The 7868-nt window shown below is 43.7% G+C and overlaps 1 protein-coding gene across 1 annotated transcript in view; it reads left to right on the forward strand.

Moving 5' to 3' along the window:
• The window catches only part of SAMD13 (sterile alpha motif domain containing 13), a 49617-nt gene that overhangs the window by 30167 nt on the left and 11582 nt on the right, over positions 1-7868 (forward strand). The window lies entirely within an intron of this gene.

Genomic DNA, 7868 nt, shown 5'->3' on the forward strand with positions numbered 1-7868 from the left:
ACACATAATGAACACAATTACTTCCCTTCCCCAGAGTGGGCAGAGGGAGTGAGCAAGAAGAGGACCAAAGAGCAGTGAGGGATCAGTGAGGCTCTGGGAAATTGAGGGGGAAGGATAATGAAAGTGACAGGCTAATGATTCCTTCCTGCAAGAGAAAAACCCAAGGCCTGAGACACAGTCTCAGCTGCAGGGAGCAGGGCTAAAGCACATTTACATCTGCATCTTCTGAAAGAAACATGATCGTGCTCATAGGTGCAGTGAATCAGTCCTACCTTCAATGCAAACACACTAGAAAGCAGAAAACAGAAAAGAAAGAAAAAGGAGAGACAAATCCTGACTGGGAGACATGCAGCGCCTTCTACTACTGGCCTCGGCACCCACTGAACTATTAAACACCTTGCAGTTTGCTTTTTGGATGCTTAGCAAGGTAGAGTGAAAAGAGCACAGAATTTAGAGTCAAATCCTGGTTCTTCTTTTTCCATGTGACCCCAGGTTACAGGAGACATCTCTCTGAGTGTTAATTTCACATCTATAATGTGAAGCTATCAGGTCCAAAGTCCAAAGTCTCATCTGAGACCAAAAGCAAAAGTCATTCCAGCTGTGAACCTGAACAACAAAACCAAATTTATCTACTGCCAAGATACAATGGTGGAACAGACATTGGGTACAGGTTCCCATTCCAAAAGGGAGAAATAGGCCAGAAGAAAGGAAAAACAGGCCCCAAACAAGTCCAAAACCCAGCAGGGCAGACGTTATGTCTTAAAGCTCCAAAATAATGTTCTTTGACTCCAAGTCCTGCATCCTGGGCACAGCTGGGTATTTGGGCCCCCAAAACATCAGGCCCAGTGGGCCATACTGATGCCTTTGACTTTTCCAGGCCTGTGTTGCACATTACCAGTGTCCCTGCAGTTCCAGGGTCCTGGCGGCAGCCCTGCTGCATTGGCTGTGCTACACATTTCCCTGGTGGGGGCTCTCTGTGGGGTCTCTGACCCCACTTTCCTGCTCAGTGTTGCTCTAGTAGATGTTCTCTGTAGTGGCTCCACCCCTGCATCAGGTCTCTGCCTGGGCTTCCAGGCTTTTCCATACATCCTCTGGAATCTGGGTGAAGGCTGCCATGCCTCCACTGCTCTTACAGCCTGCCGGCTTGCAGACTTAACACAATGTAGATGCCACTGAGGTTTTGGGCCTCTACTCTCCAGGGCTGCTGCACGAACCATGCTTGGGGTCGCTCCAGCCAGAGCAGCTGGGATGCAGGGAGCAGGATCCTGAAGGCAGCTGTGCCCCAGGTCTGTCCTCCAGGATAACTCAGTCCTTCTAAGCTTCAGGGCCTGTGATGGGTGGGGCACCCTTCCAGACTTATGAAATGCCTGCAGGGCTTTCCTCTCATTTTCTCCGCTATTAGCATCTGGCTGCCTCACCACCAAGGTAATGTCTTTAGCAACCAGTTTATCTGCTTCACCCTTGCATTGTTTTCTGGCTCTCTGCTTCTTTACCACATGGCCAGGTTGCAAAGTTTCCAAATTTTTACACTCTGCTTCCATTTTAAATTCTGGCTTTACATCATGGCTTTGCTCCCATAACTCAGCATAGGCTGTTGCAAGTAGCCATGAAGCTTCCTTAATGCTTTGTTGCTTAGAAGTTTCTTCAGCCAAACGCTCTGGTTCACAACTCCGAAGTTCCAATTTCCACAAAGTCCTAGAACATGGACACAATGCAGCCAGGTTCCTTGTCAGTTCACAGCAAGGGTAATCTTTGCCCCAGTTTCCAATAAACTCCTGATTTCTATCTGAGACCTCCTTAGAAGGGTCTTTACAGTCCATATTTCTATCAGCCTTCTGCTCGCCACCATGTCTCTAAGACATTCCAAACTTTCCTTCATCTCTTTGTCTTCTTCTGAGTCTTCCAAACTCCTCCAACCTTTGCCTAGTACCCAGTTCCGAAGCTGCTTCCACATTTTCAAGTATTTGTTATAAGCAACACCCCACTTCTCTGGTACCAATTTTCTGTCTTAGTCCGTTTTTGTTGCTTATAACAGCGTATACTGAACTGGGTGATTTATAAAGAAAATGAAATTTATTGCTGGACACGGAAAAAAGACAAAAGATAAAAAAAAAAAAAAAAGAAAAGAAATTTCTTTGGCCAAATGCTCTGGATCACAACTCTTAAGTTCCAACTTCCACAAAGTCCAAGGGCATGGACACAATGCAGCCAGATTCCTTGCTGTGGTGTAGCAAGTGTTATCTTTGTCCAATTCCCAATAAGTTCCTCAATTCTGTCTGAGACCTCATCATCCGCATGGCCTTAACTGTCCACATTTCCATCAGCATTCTGCTCGCCACCACATAAGTCTCTAAGACATTCCAAACTTTCCCTCATCTTTTTCTCTTCTTCTAAGTCTCCAAACTCCTCCAACCTTTGCCCATTACCCAGTTCCAAAGCTGCATCCACATTTTCAAGTATCTATATAGCAACACCCCACTCCTCGGTACCAATTTTCTGTTTTAGTCCATTTTGTATTGCTATAACAGAAATACCTGAGACTGGGTAATTTATAAAGAAGAGAGGTTTATTTGGCTTATGATTCTGTGACAGCTGCATCTAGCACGGGCCTTAGGCTGCTTCTACTCATGGCAGAAAGTGGCAGGCAGCTGGCGAGTATAAGCAGATCACATGGCGAGAGGAAACAAGATAGAGAAGGTGCCAGGGTCTTTTTAAGCAACAAGCTCTCACGGGAACTAATAGAGCGAGAACTCACTCATTAATTCCCCCTCCCCCAGGGAGAGCATTAATCCATTCATAAGGGATCCGCCCCCATGACTCAGTCAGTTTCCAACACTGCCACATTGGAGATCAAAATTCCACATGAGTTTTGGAGGGGACAACACATCCAAACTCCATCACCCATGATCCACTAGTTTCACTCCTGAGCATTCACCTAAGGGAAATAAAAACATATGTCCATAAAAACATTTGTACAAAATTGTTCTTAGTAGCTATATTCATAATAGTTAAAAATTGGAAGCCTAAGTATACATCAATAGGAGAATGAATGTACAAACTGTGATATATTCACACAAAGGAATACTATCCAGTAATAAAAAGGAATGAACTACTGATATATACAACAGTTTGGGTGAGTCTCAAGAACATGCTGAGTGAGAGGAGCCTTACACAAGAGAGTTCATACCGAATGGTTTCATTTAGAAAAGTTTCAGAACAGAAAAGTGAAACTTATTAGAAAAAAATTAGGACAATGGTTACCTTTGGATAGGTGGGGATGGGGAATGACTAGGAAGAGGTATGAGGGAACATTCTGTATTGTGGTAATGTTCTGTTCCTTGATAAGGATTTGCATTACAGGTATAGGCATTGGTCACTGCATATACCCAGGCATATGCAAATGATTCAGATTTGTGCATTACATAGCCTATAAATTTTACCTCAAAAGGAAAAGAACTATAAAAAATATCAAACAATGGTATGCAAACTGAAGTATTTAGGTGAGAACTTTATTGATGTATACAAGGGAACTTTATTGATGTATACAACTTACTTTGAAATGTGTAAAAACTATGGATTAACAATCAAATAGAGGGATGACTAGATGGACAGATATATGATAAAGTATAGAAAATATTAATTGTAGAATCTGGGATCTGGCCAGTTAGCTCACTCAGTAGAGCATGGTGCCGATAACAGCAAGGTCAAGGGTTTGGATCCCCATTCTGGTCAGCCACCAAAAAAAAAAAAAAAATGTGTGTGTGTGTTTGTGTATATAGTACAATCTAGGTGGTAGGAGTAAGGGTGTTCACTATAAAACCCTAACAACTTTTCTTTATGTTTGAAAATTTGTATAATAAAATTGTGGTGGAAAATAACAGCTCAGGTTGGAAAGTGGAAGGCAGTTGATTAGCTGAAACATTTTTATTTTGGTTTTTAATGGTATAATGTCCATTTGTGTTACTGCGGTTGAGTAACTCGCTTCTAAAATTAAATTTAAACAATATTGTAAAAGGTTAACAAAAAAGGACTTAGCTAAAAGGTCTCTTGGCCAGATTCCCAGCTTCCTAAAAGCCTTTCTCAGGCTGAGCTTTTGCTCAGACTCCTCTGAGGCTGTCTCAGATAGAGGGGAGGAGGGAGCAAGGTGTTCCCTGGACCTTCCAGATTCTGCATGGGACCTCAGTAATGGGACTGGCCAGCTCTGAGCAGACCCTTTCTCCCACGAGTGACCTCCTTCTGGCACCAGGGACACTGGGAAGCAAAAGGGAACAAACCTCCGAAAGCATTTCATCAGAACTCCTTTAAGGGGCAAATGAGCATCATCTTGCCACTGTGTTGAGTCCACCGACTTGGGAGCCTGAGAAACGAATTCCAGAGGCCTGGAGTTTTGCAAGCATGGTTCAGAACCTCAAATCCCTTCATTTTCACGGAAGGGTGGCTTGGTGGGGGAAGAGTGTGCCTTGAATTATTCTCTGAAAATGTTCTCAATCTTGGCCTGGAGTTTTGCAAGCATGGTTCAGAACCTCAAATCCCTTCATTTTCACGGAAGGGTGGTTTGGTGGGGGAAGAGTGTGCCTTGAATTATTCTCTGAAAATGTTCTCAATCTGTCTCCTGCTCTGAAATTCTCATCATTTTTCTCTTCACACTAAAAGGAAGTAGATGACAAGGTAGCTGTTGTGATTGTGATGAGAACTGAGGATTAGATCCTCTACCACATTGACCTGCCTTTTCCATCGCCATGCTGCAGAGGCTTCAGTAGTCTACCTCCAGGGTCTTGCTGGCAATGAACCTCAAGCAGTCGACACTCCCTCACCAAGTACCTCCTGATGGGAAGACTGCAGTCCACCTCCAGCCCAAACACATGATCCTCAGGCACATCCTCTAAGTCACGGCAGCTGAGAAACAATAAGAATACCCACATCCTTAAATCTCCCCAAGGAAAGCCTTGCCCTACCATTCGATGGAAGCAGGGCAGGGATGGAGATCATCCCCTAAACACCTTTGAAAGGGGCGGGTCCAGAGAGGGCAGTGCAGGTGTTAGTGATGTGGGGAGCTTATTATTTCATGGCTGTTATGGGCTGAATGTTTGTGTCCTCCCAAAACTCATATGTTGAAACATAACCCCCAAAGTGATGGTATTAGGAGGTGGGACATTGGAAAGGTAATTATGTTTAGATGAGGTCCTGAGTGTAGAGCTCCCACAATGAGATTATTGCCCTTCTAAGAAGAGGAAGAGACACCAGAGAGCTTGCTCTCTCTACTCCACTGTCTGAGGATACAGCAAGAAGGCAGCCATCTGCCTTCTAACCCTTGATGAGCCCTCACCAAGAACCCAACAAAGCTGTCTCCCTTCCAGCCTCCAGAACTGTGAGAAAAAAGTGTCTGTTGTTTGTGCCACCCAGTCTGTGGTATCTTGCTGCAACAACCCAAACTAAGATACTGACATTGATGTCAAACATGTCAGGTATCAGATGGGCTTTCAGGACAGTGTCTGTCTTCATGGTATGGTCTCACAGTACATTACTGTATATGGTAGCAACCAGACTCTGATGAGGTTTTCTAGCAGTGTGCCCCCTTGGAAGATATCAGGTTGTTGAGCAAGATTTGTTCAACAATCAGGAATGGTCCTGTGGTATCTCAGTTTCTGGTTTCTCTGTTTTCACGCTGCTGCCACACAACAATTTTCTCCATTGTTTCCTCTGGCACAATTATCTTCATCAAGTTTTCTTCAGGCAAGCCTCTTTTGTGCCTTCTGTGTGGGCCACAATTATAAGCTAAAAGAACTATCAAGAGTGAAGGCCTATAAGTACCTGCCCACCCCATCACCAATGACGCCTTGTCAACAGCGTGTGGGTTTTGGGTTGTATTACTGTTCTGCCAGACCCCTTTTATAGTGTCACTCCCCGTTGGCTTGGCATGTGACCTCTGTCATCAGGGATGCAACTGTTCGCCATGTGGGGAGTCCAGCCCACTGGAGTCGTCAACACAGTGTTCAAAGTATTCACTGGCCTATTAGAGCAGGAGGCAGCAGGATCCCTTCCTAGAGAAGGCGGTGATTATGGCGCCATCAGCACCATTTCACTTTCCCACACACACCATGGTATGTGGCTGTTTCCCTAAATGTCTCCTAGAAGACAAGACCCTTCAGGCTGTGGTGAAGGGCATGAGTGAGAGTCATGACTCCTGATTATTTTCTCCTGATTGACTCATGGTCACTGGATGATCCTGGAGAGTTTGCCTTTCTAGGACTCAGATTGTATAAAGCGAATGCTGAGTTAGAGAAACACAGTGTTGCTCAAGCTCCTGTGATCTTGGAGCTGGTCCTCATGAAGTACGCTTTCAGTACACAGCATAGGGCACAAAACCACTGGAGACACAGTTGATTTTTTCTGAATAGATGGTAAAAAATTGGCACTTGCCCATGGATATGGGTTGCTTGGTTTTTAAGAGTCAAAGGTATGTCAGGAATTTTACTTTCCTAAAGCTTTGGTTTTCAAGAGAGACCATTTTGGCTAATCTCACTGAAAGGCATCTCCGCCTTCCTCACAGAGAACATTGAGGGTAAGGTTTACATTGTCAGACTCTGAAGGCTAAGCGAGCAACATTCTCTGGCGTAGAGCCGTCTCTACTGACAGTGCTTTCATTTGCCAGCTAAGGAATTCTGGCATTCGAGTACAGTAACTTCACCATTCAAGTTGGACTCTAGCTGCAAGTCACAAAGACAGTTCTGCCTGTTGTGACGTAGTCACTTCATTTCTGTTTCTGTATCTATCCGACTCACAAATTCAGAACACATATGAAGAATATGGAAGATAGAGGTCCACCATTCAATCATTGTTAATATTGTTCAGATTTCTCAAACTTACCAAAGTGAGTGACATCAGTGATTCTATTTCTAGAACAGTAAGTATCTCTAAGATAATTTTTTTCTCAAAGTATCATGACAAAATAATGTGCAACTCAAGGTGGTAAATTACTCTGTTATCTCCTCACTTTCACCAAGCCACGCAAACAACAGAATTTTACTGTGAAATGCCCAACTGGTTGTGTAAGTCATTCGTTTGAAACACAAAGATTGGCATTTCTTTCAGTCCACTTATTGCTAACTTTTGATAAGTTGCTGAAGTCATTGATTTAACAAAGGTAAATAAAATTTCTTATTGTTACAAATTGCCAAGTTACCCTAACGACCTAGAAATGGATTAAAGTAGGGAGGCCAATCAGAGCAAGCCTGAGCACAGCATCCGAAGTCATGGCCACACTGAATTCAACTGTAGTGATTCTAGGTGGATATTTCCAGTCAGACCAGGGACAAATCCAGGTTTTGTGGGACCTAAAGACCATATAATTCTCAGAGCCCCCCTTGGGGGAAAAATACAAAATTACAAATACAAAATTGTTAAGGTGAAACTTAAGTTTTATTAGCTTCATAGTAAACCCAGCTCTGAATTAGGCCAATTAAAATCCCACAAATTAGAATAACTTTAATTACTTTATTACTTCTTTAGTTACTTTACCAAGTATTGAAAGTGTTCAAAGTGCTTTGATGCCTGATACTTCTTAACAATTGAAGGCAACTGAAATGCTTAAAATATTTTATAGCATAACAAACAGGTGAAATGGCAACTCAGACTCTGCTGTGTCATTTCAGACCATAAAAATTTAGGAAAGAATTAAACTAACAAGCAAATGGGCAATGCTAATAATAAGAAAATAGCCAAGGGCTGAGCCTGTGGCGCACTCGGGAGAGTGCGGTGCTGGGAGCGCAGTGACGCTCCCGCCGCAGGTTCAGATCCTAGATAGGACTGGCCAGTGCGCTCACTGGCTGAGCGCAGTGTGGGCGACACCACACCAAGGGTTGCGATCC

The sequence above is a fragment of the Galeopterus variegatus genome, unplaced genomic scaffold, assembly GCF_000696425.1.
Source record: "Galeopterus variegatus unplaced genomic scaffold, G_variegatus-3.0.2 Scaffold707, whole genome shotgun sequence".
In the NCBI taxonomy this organism is placed as follows: Eukaryota; Metazoa; Chordata; class Mammalia; order Dermoptera; family Cynocephalidae; genus Galeopterus; species Galeopterus variegatus.